A 15460-nucleotide genomic window follows, 5' to 3' on the forward strand; every position below is an offset into this window, starting at 1 on the left:
CCACCAATGTCGTTGCGCGTTTGATTTCTCTTGGCATCGAATTGAAAGAACTTATCCACTTTTCTTTATTTAAAAGATATTTTTATTCAGGCCTATATGCTTACAAGCTTTACGTAGCCGAATTAGTCGATTTTTTAAATAAACAATTTTTTGAAGTGGATCTCGTTGTCAATCTTTTTCTAGGAGGAGAAGAGCTTCCATTTCCCTCCTGCGAGGGTTGAGGGGCACTTTGTTCGTGGCTCGTCTCGTCCTCCATTGCCGCATCGGTGGTTTTGTTGTTGATTTCCGTTTTCTTTTCGTTTTTCCTGTTGTTCGCCGTCTTGAGCTCGTTGCTAGTTGTTGTAGGAGCGCCTTGTTGTACATTGGTTGCAGTTGTTGGTTGGTTTGATGGTGAAACAGGAGTACTACGCTCACTAGTTTTCCTTGTTGAACGGTTGACCTTGCCTTTGGTTGAAGATGTTCTTTTCGCAGTTTCAGTGCAAGGTTTACCGTAGTGTGCAGGTTGTTCACAAAACTGACATGTAACCAGATTTTCATAGGTAATCAGCGTTTTACACGGATGTGTCCCACCTTCACCACAAATGATGTATGATGGAATTGCCTTACGTAGTTGCATACGTACCACTCGCACGCCATTCCGGATGCCGGGAAAAAATTCCGCCATACTTCTCTTTCGATGGAAAGAACTTCACCGTACTGCGACATGATTTCCCGAACGCACTAATCGCTGGTCTGCGGGGGAAGGTCATGCACGCGTACTTGTATGGCATTGTTCACCATGTGCACAGGAATTTTGTATTTAATGTTGTCACACTCAACGCTGTGCACCTCGTTGTTAACCGAAGCGAATGCAATTGCATCGCTTTCACGTTTAAACATAATGTACACACAGTTAGACGCCTTGTTGAATTGAATCTAAGTTACATTATTAGCATCTAGATGCATTCGTTCTTTAAGTAAGATTTCAATTTCATTTGCTGCTGGTCTAACTTTGCAACGCTTGAAATCTATACAAATTGAATTTGGTCTTGTTGGCCAAGTTTCAGCCTTTGTTAAATCGTATTTGACCATTCCGTATACTTTATTGTTCACTGCACTGTATTGTCTTTGTTTCTTTTGCTTCGACCGCAAACGATTTTCGACTGTATTGGCTGAGATGCGAGCACGAACTGCCTACTTATCCACTTGTACAATAATGAGTTTTGCGATCTGGCTAACAGAAAGCTTGGTGTTCTAGCATCAGATGCGTTTCTAGTATTGTACCTATGCAAATCAGTTCCTCTTTAAATTCGATCTCACAAATATCGATGCAGCATGCCATTTAAGATCTTGAAAATAAATACCATGGTTAAATAGTAAATTCTCTGTTTCACTGAAACCATTGTAATGCGTTCAGTAGAAAGTCTGAGGAGGTATATCTACTACATTTTAGAATTAATCGCATGATTTTATTTTGCAGTCGCAGTAATCTCAAGATTTATGTGTTATGAGCAAGAAACAGAATGGATGGGCAAAAGTGAAATGACTGTTTTATACAGTAGAATCTTACTATGGATCGTTAGGTCATTTCTCAAACGATACATTACCTACCGTACTTTTTGGCAATCTTCTTGATGACGTTATTAATATGATATTTGAATGTTAACTTTTCATCAATTATGACTCCAAGATACTTCATTTCTCTAACGCGATCAATAGTTTCACCATCAATTTTCACATTGGTGTCATGGTCGGTGCTAACAGAAGAAATAACCATATATTTAGTTTTCGCGACATTTAGTTTCAATTTTAACCATCGGACCAGCAAACTTAGATCATCGTTTAAATGTGCAACAGCTTCATTGAAATCTTTAGCCGTAATGAACCGAACAGTATCATCAGCAAACAAATTTATAAGACTCGCTTCATATCATTACTATAAATAATAAATATAATAGGACCTAACACACTTCCCTGAGGCACACCAAGTGAATTATCGAGGGAACTAGACACTACATCGTTAAAAACAGTCTTTTGAGTTCTACAACATAAATAGTTTTCAAACCATTCATGTGCTATTCCCCGATTCCAAAACGACGTGATGTCTACAACAATAAAGGTCTAGAAATTGTTTCAAAGACTCTCTTGATAACCTGCTTGAGAATTTTCAATAATCTGTTGATTTTGATCGATCTTCCTCTGAATGTTCTCATATCTAGTCTTCTTCAGGGCCCGTGGAAGCCTTAGAATTGCATGAAACGTCGAGATTTAGTGTCATCTCGTAAAATCTTTTTGTCGTGAATACGACTTACTTTACTATGGGGTGCCTTTTCAAAATTTACCCCCTGAGAGAGTGATAAGTTTTTGATCGTGAATATCTCTTGTTGTATCTAACGAATCAACATAATTTCTGATACATGCCATCGGAAATATGATCACAATTTTATGATAAAATTTTCAGTTTTGTGACATAATCTCAAATAATTCAAAATTAAACTTTTCTGAAACGTTTGGTATAAACGAGTATCAAAGAGGATAATTCATAAGGCGCGTTTGCTTTTCTCGTATTTTTGAAGCTCATAGTTCAGTGATCTGTGAAGGGATTTATATAATCTAACTACCAATAGAATCGAAATTTTTCAACTTAAACGTGTATAGCAAAAGCATTGAAGTATTTCAATAGTACACTATTGAAAAACTTGACTCATTTGACCAATGTCAACACCAGCCAATCAGAACGCGTTCTGAGGAAGAGAACAAAATATCTGCTGCTGTACAACAAATCGTTCGAGAAAAATGATCCGAAAAGTGTTGAATATCGTAGTGAGTTCCTCAATTTGGTCCTTCTGAATGCTAGAAACGAATCTCTACAGCATATTGATAGTTTCTTTCAATAAATTATGCAAATCCGAAATGAAAAAATCGACATTAAATTCTGTTTGCGGCTATTTTTATAACCGTTAAGACCGCCCATTAGCGAAAAAGCTACAAACGAAATCAGGTAAAAACAAACCTCTCAACAAAAATTGGATCAGTTTGGATTCTATCGCCACTGCGAGCAGATGTGTTTTGTGTCGTCTGCACAGTTAGTTTAGCTTTCGACAAAAGCGATTACGTCACAGTTGCCAGTCATTAGCATTGGTGAAAAAACAACGGCGGAGAGCATTAAACAAAATCAGCCATTCTAATGGCTCTAAAAGTTTTCTAAAGAACTATTAGGATTAGTTGTTCGCAAATCGAAGGTAATTATCCTCAGTTTAGTGCAAATCAAGAACAGTTTGGTTAGATTTGTGCACTTTTCGCTGTGTGAAATTCACAGTAATCGAGAGTGAAGACTTCTTTTTTTGCGAAAAATGTGAAAAAGGGGAATGCTTCCATAATTCATACAATTGATCAACTAATTGATATTCGGAAGTGTTAAGGAACATGTCAGTTGTTTTCGTATTCACTACATCCAGTTATGTCTCTGACAATACCTACCCGCCTTTTTTTTAAATCGACTTTCTGGGACATAGAAAAAATATCAAAGTTTTTATAAGTCCCAGAAAGTCGATTTAAAATAATTTTTTTTTTTGAGATAACACTAAATCTCGACGTTTCATGCAATTTTAAGATTTTTGGCATCAAAAAAAAAATTCGATTTCGGAAATTTCATGTACTGGTAGTTTTTTAAGGTCGAAATTTTTCAAACTTTAACCGCTGGGCAATACCCCTTACCCATGTCCGATTTAGCTCAAATTTTGTATGAGGACTTTTTTTCGAGGTGGCATATAATTATTGGCACCCTTGTATACATTAGAGCGGTAAAAAACAACGTGCTTTGTCGGTTACGTCACTTATACCATTATGTCTCGGGAACCAAAAGTCACAGCCATTTGGTCTTCGAACTTGAACAATGCCCTAACAATAGCTTTCAAGCGGACCTAAGCTTGTTACTCTCTCTCTCTCTCTCTCTCTCTCTCTCTCTCTCTCTCTCACACACACACACACACACACACACACACACACACACACACACACACACACACACACACACACACACACACACACACACACACACACACACATTTTCCGATCTCGTCGAACTGAGTCGAATGGTATATAACACTATGGGTCTCCGAGGCTCCGTAAAAAGCGGTTTTTTTCAGCAATGCTAATACCTTTCTATAGAGAAAGGCAAAAACGTCTTTTTAAACCTAATTTTATTTTGAACCTCAACTTGAAATCCAAGTTTAATTTATATCTATAAATATCTCATAAACGACTACTTCTAAGAGGAAGGTAGCAATTATCAGTAAACTTATCTCATTTAATCTGTAGAATCATATTCAATTGTTCCAATGACTGATTTCCATCAGGAACTCAAAGATAGACAAATTCCTAAAAAAATATGTGAGCAATTACGTTTTCATTTTAAAATTCACACTAGTTAAATTATCACCTTTATGAATTTCAAATTTATGTTAGAAAATAGTTTGTTTTTTTTCAATTTAATTCTCTCGGTTGATTTTTTAATTATTGAAAACAGATTCGACTATATTTTCAGTGTAATTTTATTAATGTGGTCAATCGATTTTCCACCCTGAAAAAAAATCATAAGTACGCAGGTACGAATCCTGTCTTTGAGCGTATCTTTTCCGAAAAGATCATCTTTTCAATAAGTTTCTCATTCATTTGGTTTCTTCAGTAAATGGTTCCTCTCAGTCATTGTCAAAACTGAACTTAGTTATGGCGACTTCACGCCAAACCAATTAAAACTTATAAACCGTATTAAGTAAAAGTTTCATAAAATTAAAGCTTATGTACCAAACAGAAATCAATTCCATTAAGAGGTAGACATGTTCATAAACAGTCTTGTGATTTTTTTAATTTATATCTATGCATTATATAATTATTCGCTTTATTTATTTCATCAAAATGGAAATGTTATAATTTTGATCTATGATTTCGTCATAAAAAAAATGCGAACGAGCAAGGAATAATTTCGAATCCAAACACATTATGAAATCACTTATTTTCACTCATTTAGGGATTAACCATGTTTGTGCTGGGGCACATAACTAATTTTATTATCCTTACGTTTCGTCTTAGACTCTTCAGTGCATAACAGTTTATGTTGAACTGTTATGCCACCTGCAGTTCTACATAAACCGCTAGGCAGACGTAAAGTTATTGCTATTTGCAAAACACTTATGATTAGCACTGAAGTGCCGAGTCCTTCCTGATGTGCCAAACGAAAACAAGTTGCAGCTATTACTGGCCGATTCAGATGATCATTTAGGGATTAACCTTGTTTGTGCTAGGGCACGAAACCATTTTTATTATCTTTACGTTTCGTCTTAGACTTCTCACTCTTTTTCATATTACAGCCTAGAAATCAACTGTTAATGCTCCAAGCAATTAAGTTATAGCCGGGGTTAAATAAACGACATAATAATAACTAGCTTTATATTGAGTAAGGCGAACATTTTACTTGTATTTCCTAGCTATGGGAACCACGAGTCGTTAAAATCGTAAATAGGTAACAGTTGGTATACGAAATGTTTAAAAACAAGTTCTGAATTAAATTCCTAAACAAATTTTACTATATTTTATAATAACTATCATAATGCCTAACCTATGAAAATAATTCAGACATTTTTGTGAATTTCATTAGACTATCTTATGATTATCTGAAGTAAAATATTGAACAACTTCCCCTTTATATCATAAGACAAACTTATGGAATATATTTATTATCATTATTTTTTGAAGGTATGATTAATTCCTACGACTTTCGTGGATCATTTTATCTGCAATACTTCTTTTTCCACACAATTTTTGGGCAATAACAAGTAATCTAAGCTACAGCGGTGTGATAAAATTGCATTAAAAATTCATTCACTCTTTAAGGAAGTCAGTTTTTAGTCGGATTGGTCTCTCCATCCGTAAAAATGAATGGTTTGTCCTGTTGATGTTGTGTAGAAAGTTTCATTCAAATCGGAATATGTGACCTATTACAAATTTCTGTAAATTCTTTATACAAGGTTCACTCAATTGGCTAACTGAAGTCCCTAATTAGTGGCTTTGACGTCTGTCACTGTGAATGCAGTAAACGTAGGTAGAGCCATTTTTTCTTTAAATTCACTGCCTTACGTTCCAAACATGAAAAACAGCTTAGTTTTCGTTCTACTTATTGCTCTTTTCTCTTCTTTCAATATTTGTTATTCCAGAGAATCCATCGGACTTCATGCACTACGATAACAACACATATCGGTCGGATCTAGACGGATAGCCATTTGGATATTCCCCTCAATTAATTTTGATTTATCATCACCATGTCAACTACCCTAGGCAGCAAAATAAGGCAAAAAATAAGAAGGGAGAGATTTAGGAACATGCTCTCCGGACAGTTGAGCTTCTTCGTTCTTAAGTTGATAATTGTTCGTGCCTGAACCATAAATTTGCACAGTTTGTTGATTACATCCGGAAATGACCGTCGTCACCAAAGCAAAAGCTATTGATTCTGCGGTTGAGGGTGAACAAATGAAGAAGGCTACTTGGATGGCGAAAGCTGCTTGACAAAAGGTTTACCTTTTAATGGTTGTCGTCTGTTGGGCTACTTTGCAGCGTATTGTGCGCTGCTTGACTAGATAAAAAGGTGGGTGAGTAATATAAGAGACATAACTGGATAAATACGAATAAAACTTCCGACTTCTACTGCATACGTTTTGAAACATTCGGTGTATGATTTATTTCGAATATTGAAAGAATGAACAGCAAAATACTCATTCTTGGAAGAGAAATTATGATGACTTTCTAGAACGAAAAACTGTCTCCGCTTCTCTCTTGAGTCATAGTTTACGAATGACACCTGACCAGTTATTTTACCCCTATCAAAGGTACTGAAGGTATCAATTGTTGACTCATCATGTAATTAATTTCCCTTATGGCTGACTATTTACAAGCTTAATCCTAGAACAAACCAATGGCGCTGCTAAAGCCAACAGCTCAAAGAAACCACTCGAATCTACACCCCATTTGGAATTGATATCATAAAAAGATATCAAAACGCGATAGCCCTGTCAGTCATTCAGACAGTTCAGTGCGGATAATGAAATTCGGTGAATCTAATTCCGAGATCCCCGTTGTAATAAAACACTTCCCGTGAGGGTTTCGGATTGACTCCGGGAAAATAGTGGGTGGCCCCGTTAGTCCGAACCCGCTGCCTGAAGAGACATCAGAAGCTACAAATTGAGTCATCATAATCTGTTTCGTCGTAAGTTCTACCGCTTCGCTGTGGAAAGCCCAGGATCAGAATATAATAGCGGAACTGAAATTAAACACCCTCTTGTGTAAACCTTCCACATCCAATTTCGAAAATTTTTGATTGCATCGCCTCACCGCCGCATTTTACCCGATGATAGGTTTCCTCTATCTGCATCATAAATTTTTGTAGAGGGGATGCTTCCCGTTTTCATTCTCCGGCTCTGGCTGTTGACACAATCGCGTTATCAGCAGCTATTTTCAGCACTCCCACCACCTGAACCGTTCACCACCCATCGGGAACTGGCAGTGAGCAAAGCACCACTGTCGTCAGTATTTGATTTTCCTCTATTGAAGCAGTCGTTATTCCGCCTCACACATTCAAGGCGAAAACGCAAACCTCGCGGACCATTTGGCAGTCGATTGGAGGAGCTCCTGATTGCTGGCTATGTCCGTTTCTCGATGCTGGCTGGTACCGAATTCCCTCCCCTGTCCGTAATGATGCATTTCCAACAGGGAAGCGCCAGATGGAGAATTGATGTTTGCATAGCCTTATCGTGTTATGCGAGAGGTACGCTATAGAATCGTATTATTTATCGACGACGATTTTCTTACGAATGCTGCTACAGCACTGAGAACTCTGTCAGTGTCAGCATCAAGGAGCTATCTTTTCGGGAAAATTTTCTTCTAGACACAATAGGACCGGGTGTTTGTTCTGGAAACGTACGACGAATGGCGTCATCGATTGGAACGATGTTGTCGGTGGTGGACATTTGAAAAGGAAATCGTTTGCGGAAATATCGTTGTTATTTGTATACACTGTAGCGAATTGAAATAATGGACGGGGGGAGGATTGAATTGTTTCAGTTGAATATCTTTATTGTTTCGTTGCTGCCGTAGATGAAAGATGATAGAGATCGTTGTTATGTTCAGTTGGCAGTATCAAGCTCACTGTTTTAATCAAAAGAATGAAACTGGCAATGATAAGATTTTCATTCTGCGCAGAGGCATTTTGTTTCCATTTTGGCTGTTTCATTGATCATTCAGAGGCTTTAGTACCTCTAGAGGACCGGTTTGTGCTAAAGTGCACATGACTAATTTCATTTTTTGCATTTCGCCTTCGGCTCATCTGAGCATTAGCAGATTATGTTGAACTGCTATTGTCACCTAGCGGAAGTGTATGTGTCAAATAATGCCACTCATTTCTCTCAGAGATGGCTTCACCGATTTTCATAAACACAGGCTCAAATAAAAGGTCTCATAGGGGACGGGTTCAGCGTGATGGGTAATTCGATGCCTTCAACAAGTCAACAAGTTTTGCTGGCCCGAAGGGGTGAATGACCTTGAGGTTGAAAGCTCTATAATCTAAACAAAAAAAAGTTGCTATTGGAATTTCATCATGCTTTCATAGGATAAAGTGTGTTTAAAATTGCACACCGTTATTCAGAGCGACGATACAAAAAAGTTAAAATTTTTCTAGATCTTCAATTTTTGGGCTATATTAACTACTTACTAGGCGAATTCAGCTTTACCGGTTCCCAGTTCCTGGTTCCTGGTTTCGAAAGTACCGGAAATAGTGGTCAAAAGCCTTAAAACGAAACTCACTTAATTTTCTCAATAATGATATGATCGATTTCGCAAACTTAGGCTGAAATGAAAGGTCCAATAGTCTCATAGGTTGCTTTTGAATTTCATCTGGGTTCTACTTCCGTTTCCGGAACTATAGGGTAAAGTATGCTTAAAATTTTAAACCGTCATTTAGTGCGACGATGCAAAATAAAGAGAATTTTTTTAACGTGGCATAACTGATTACAAATTAAAATGGTTATGTTAGTTTATACCCAAAGAAAGTGGATTAAAACAGGTTTGTTCTTCGTTTAATTTCCTACGAATATAATATATGCACTGATTTTTAAAGTTTATAGATTGATCTCCAGCTGATATTTTGTAAAAAGTACTAAATTCCATACAAACTTTAAACCTCGGGTGTGAAATTATAGTTTTACTGATCGAGCTGAAATGTTGCATAGATATTACGAGACCCGAAAGGAATAGGAAAAGTTCAATGCATAGGGCACTTTCAAGTTAAGTCTTTCAAGTCAGTTGTCGTATGTTCGAACCCCAACCTAGAAGGAATCTTAGTATCAGTAGGATCGTAACACAATCCATGCAATGGTTCTATACGCTCTGAAATGGCTGCAAAGTCTGTTGAAATAGAAGGTCAAATTCCACAAAAGGAATGTTATGCCAAGACTTTGCTTTGGAAAAAATTAACAGCGGTAAATGATCTATCAAACCTCGAATAAAGCTCAAGTTCGGATCGTGAACCATAATATAAGATACGGTCGATTCGATGCAATTTTGACTGAATCGAGATGCCTAATGTCAGCCCAGTTTCCCCTTCTAAATTAGGTCAATACTCGAGTATCCTTACTCCCTCAGACATACAGTTTTCAATGTGACCAACTCTAGTTCGCTAGTTCTAGTTCGACCTTTTTTTTAAAAGCTGTGTTAAGCATACAAGTAAAATTTCGTTAAAAATAACTGTTGCGAAAGATTTTGTACACATAAATTATCATTGTATACAAGCTCTAACGGAAAATCCATAAGCGTGCAAAGTCGTACACAACTAGGGTTACCACCTCGGATGCATCCCCCGCCCGGTAGAAACTTTATTTGGGAAACAAAAATCTTCAATTTAGAGAAAGTTAATCAGTTAACTTTCTAGAATCTCAAATCACTTCATTCTTACTTTGTTCAAAGTGTACATAACTAACTATTATAGATTAGTTTACAAGATATTTCACAATGCGTAGGAGATGCGCATAGTTTTTATCTGAATCATTAGAGCAAATTCAGCAGCTGCAAGATTCATATGGGTGGTGTATAATATAATTGAAACCTAAACAGTTCTACCGTCAAATTTAAAACTGGTATACGCTGCCGTTCTGTTTTTTTTCTATATTTGAAACACAAATGAAACGCTGCTGGGGCCGCCAGTTTATTCTGTTATAATGTCTAGATATAAATTTTAAAACTGACATAAATTATGCATCGAGAACTAGAACACTTCTGAACATGCCCTTAGCTGGTTAGTAAAGATTTATAACTCTCGAATCGTGAATTCTGATTCCACATCGGAACGGAAGCTTTTCATAATATAATATATGTGTGTATTTATTCAAATATTGACCGCATGCTTCAATTAAGAGAAGAAGTAGATGAGAAACACTTTTTTTTTTCAATTTACCTTTTAAAATCAAAATGCCTTGATCAAAACTAAGTTGACTTGTTTTAAAGTTTTCCATCACGAATCGTCATAAAATCTTTACTGAATATAAAAATAATCTGGTGAAATCTCTGTAAATCATTGTCTTTTTTGTAAAGAGAAGTAGTAGAATGTGAATTTTGTTCTTGATAAGGCAACTCTCGAAGTTTTTCCGCCATTTTATCGCTTTTTTCACCAGATGAAATTTAAATAGTGGGTCCCGTTATGGTTGTCATGTTTCCAAGCGCTTGTACTAAAACAGAAAATGTAGTAGACTTTATGCCATTCGGTAGCGTATATATAATCAATCTTTTAATTTTGATGCTTGGAGAAAATATGAAAGTTCATGAAGGGAATGCTAACGAAAATTCTTCCATGACTTATACCCACAAATTAAACCAACTGTTAAAATTATAGGCATAAAAGAAACCATTCGACAAGACTCTGGGTACAAATTTGTAACAGATTTACAACAGTGTTAAAAGAGCGACGGCATAACAACATTCTTATTACATCTCAGTTTCATTGCTAGTTGCAACTTGCTAACCAATTTTGATGAAATTGTTAATATTAGCAGTGAATAATTAATTGAGAGTAAAAAATGTTGAAGGATATTTAACAAAAAAATATAAACTGGGTGGGTAATGTCAGAGACATAACTGGATGTCGTGAATACGAATAAAACTGGTACGCTTCCGAATATCAGTCAGTTGATCGATTGTGTGAATTGTACAAGCATTTCGTTTTTTGACTACTAGAATTTGAAACGATGCACCTACATTGAAGTAAGGATAAGTTACATCAAACATTCTGCCACACAATTAAATATTATGAAGTGATTTTCATAGTTATTTATAATAAATAATGATGGTTCTAAAAAGAACCTTTTATTAAGGGGTTTCTTGTTGGGGAGTGACGAGTTAAATTCGAATTCCGATAAATACCGCTGACTTCCGTCATCAATTTCCAAGCTGACCTGTTAAAATGGATGAGATACTGATATGATTGGCTCAGGTATAAGATTCACAACCGATTACAATCTTCCAATAGGGGAAACATTAATTCGTTGTGTTGATCAATTATACAATAGGCCTGTGATATAAAAGGTTTGAAATATATCTACGGCTTGCTACATTGATATTTCTAGTAAATACGAGATCAATACATGTGCATAGCGTAGTAGCTATTATCATGTTTTGAAGCATCTTTATTAAAATCCCTCGTTGATGGCAGAATGAGAGGATGAGAAATGACATATAAATTGAAGTAATATAATATCATAGCATAACGCAACATATCATTTTATTCATTCTATTATTTATTATATAATTCATTGTACTATATTATATTGTTTTTATTATTATTTTCCTTATTATATTTATTGTTATTATTATTAATTTATCATCAAAAATAATAACATATTTTATTTTTATAGATGTGAATATTATTATTGTTATTAGAAGAGAAATATTCTACTTCCTGCAGTATTGCGAAGATAGAAAAGCATAACTGACACTCTACATTAACTGTTATTTTATATATTGTTTTATAATATATTATATTGTATTGTATGACATTGTATTATATTATATTAAATTAAAATATATTATATTATGTTATGTTATATTGTATTATTTTGTAATCTATTATATCATTTTATGTTATATAATTCAATTAAACTATGTTTCATAGTATTTATCAATATAAAACATTTTGCACGGGGGCGTAAAGGGGAGGGAGCATCAGGGCATCGGACGAATTGATGACTGGACGAGGGATTGTGGATAGCCAGCCCAAGTCACTTGAAGGAAACTTGTTTCCTTCTGAAGGTTTGAAATGAGTCTGACGCGCCCTTCTCAAACAAACCATCAGGCGGGTTCAAGCATGTATAGCGATATGCTTTATCCATGCACTGGATATTATGGTTGGAAGATCATCTTTTATTCCCGCGGAATACGAGTAAGTGACTCTACTTACATATCCGCCCAACCCTTTTTGTTCGCTTTTCGGTAACAGCTATAGTAAGAAGGTGAATGGATGAGTCATATCGGGGCTAATGTAAGTCTACAAGCATCCACTGGCAAATCGTTGAACTGATGGTGGCTTCACTTCACATCACATCACATCTTTATTAAAATCCCTCGCAAATATCATCGGCGTATTTTTACGAGAATATAAAATTGCCAGCAACAGCGAATTAATTTTTCAACACAAAAAATAGCCGAGAAAAAATGTCTAAATTTTTCTAATTAAAATTTATTAGACTGTAGACCTACACTAAACCGATTATATTCACTTCCGATTTGCATATTTTAACAAATAAGTAATTCTAATAGTTCTTTAGAAAACATTTGAAGCCATTAGAAGGGTTGATTTTGCTTATGTTTCCCAAGGTTGCTCACTTTTCGTCTTCTTTCTCTTGAATGCAAACGACCAACAGCTCTGTATGACGCAATCGCTCTTGTTTGAATTGAAACTGGCTTTGCGAACGAACCGCAACACATCCTCTAGTAGTGCCAAATGATGCCAAACTGGTCTAGTGCGTCTTCTCGCCTTGACGACCGAAAGGCAAATGAGAACTACGACCTGAGCGTTTGAGATTTTCAACCACGCAGAAGGTGCACTTTACAATGCCTCGGGTTTAATGCGTCTGCTCGCCTCGACGTCTGCTTCCATCCAACGCACAAGAAGAAATGATCGATTTTCGATTTTATAATGTTCAGTTGAAGATATGTACCTGACAACCTCAAAATCGTCGCTCTTGCGCGAAAAATCCAAGCGAAAGTAAAGAGTTTTCCGCGTTGTTTTCAAAGTTTGAGAAAACTTAATTTGTGAGTTGTTTGTGGTTGTCTCACACTGTTCAATTTTTTTAAGAAATAGTGAAAGAATTATGTTGCTACCGTTAATACAAGTCGAGAAATTCACGATTAAGTTCTGCCCATTTGCTAATTTTGAAAAGGCGTCCCATAGTAAAGTGAGTCGAATTCACGACAAAAATAATTAGCATTCTGTGAATTTCTAGGAAAAGACGACTTAGTAATCCAATAATTTTAGTAAGTTTAAAAAAATGCGTGTTCAAGATGAATAAGTCTGGATGCAATATGGTTCACGATCACAATTCTGAATGCCGTATTTTATTTTAAGTAAAATTTGAAGAACAGTTCAGAAAACTCGAGTCCTATCTCCGAGGAAAACTTTTTCGCTCTTTTATGTACTGTTCCATTATTTAACATTTCCTTGTTGAAACAATAAGAATCTTTGAAAGTCGTCATTCATGCTGCGGTCCGGCAGATTTTTTGTAGGACCGAAAATTATTTTACTCATTGAGAAAATTTTCATTAGATTTCCGAAAACGATCTCTAGCCGCACCAAAACAACAACGCAGTTAAATGTAGTTCCGTTTACCACTGTTCAAGTTTCAATGATCACATAATCAGATAGCATTTAACACCGAGAATAAAAACGCCATTGTTCATTTTCGTTTCATTCGCAATCATAAATCCAAGCGTAGAATTAGAAGCGCTTCTAATGCTCACCAAATAATCACTTCATCCGGTTTTGGTCAGCATCGTTGAGTTGATGTTCGAAATAATATCTCCATTTCAAATTGTTTCAAATTTTCCTTCCTTCTCTTCATGAGACCTTTGCAAAGTGCTTCCAAGGTCAATACCAAGAACAGCCGGAGCTGATCTAACTCAGTCGGTAAATCAGTCTGACCGGCTCAGACTTCGATTCTGCGGTGAAACGAGTCCAACAATCGGTCGGTAGCGATCCGATTTTGTCGTGAACTTTTCGCACACTTGCACTGCTGCAGTTCATGTGCATGGCCACGGTTTCTCACGTAACAATGGAATCAGCTTTCAAGATAAGTAAATCACCCAAAGCTGACTGATCAATCACGCGAAGTGAAAAAGCGCGATGCAATGGAAAACAGTATCATCCCAAGTTGACAATTGACTATAAATTTGCAACCGCAGCCACCAGTCGGCCGTCGCTGAGTTGACTCTGAGGGGCTCTGCGCTGGGTGGGAGGATGGATGTCTGTGCCTTTGAACTGTCAAGCCTTGGCAATGTGTAGAGGGCGAGGTTAGTTCGCTTTGATGATGATCAAACGTTGATTTATTTATTTTTTTCCTCCGTTCTCCTCAGCTCTGCATTGTGGATGGGTCTTGAAAATCACGCAACTTCCTTCCGTCTGCGACAACGACGATGTGATCGTCGCTATCGGATATCGGCGGGGCAGAATCTTCGCGCATCTTGCACATGTCTCAGGTGGGGGCGGCCCGTTTGGCATAAGGTCATTTGGCATAATACCGTTTGGCATAACGCTGTTTGGCATAATGGTTATTTGGCATAACAGTTATTTGGCATAATGGTCTTTTGGCATAATGGTCATTTGGCATAATGCCATTTGGCATAATAATAATGGGATTTGCAATATTTTAATCTAATGAAAATTTTCGTATGTGTTTCGATCGATTGATGTTGTGCAAGGAACACTCGAACGAAATATGTGAAACCTTTTTATATAAGCAACTCACTTAGTGCCAGCACAATATTCTGTTCGTCATAGATGATTCAGGTCGAGACGGCCGAAGGCCGCGAGTGCGCCGGCGACCCGCCGTCGGAAGCGCCGGCCACTGCGGGGGGGCAGCGCCCCCGCAGAAATCACCTCTGTCTAGTAGCGGGCGTTTGCCCGGATTACCCAAAGCTAGGAGCTATGCCTCAGTTAAGTCCGAACGAGCGGCAGCGAGGTCGGACACCAGGTCATTAAAAACGATGCGGCGTAGCCGCATTAGACCTTTCAAAATTGCACTAAATTAGAACAATTTCTATTAAGCAGCATGTTCATCTGTTATGCCAAATGACTGTTATGCCAAATGACCATTATGCCAAATGACCATTATGCCAAATAACCATTATGCCAAATAACCATTATGCCAAACGGCGTTATGCCAAACGGTATTAT

This window comes from Malaya genurostris, chromosome 2, assembly GCF_030247185.1.
Source record: "Malaya genurostris strain Urasoe2022 chromosome 2, Malgen_1.1, whole genome shotgun sequence".
Lineage (NCBI taxonomy): Eukaryota > Metazoa > Arthropoda > Insecta > Diptera > Culicidae > Malaya > Malaya genurostris.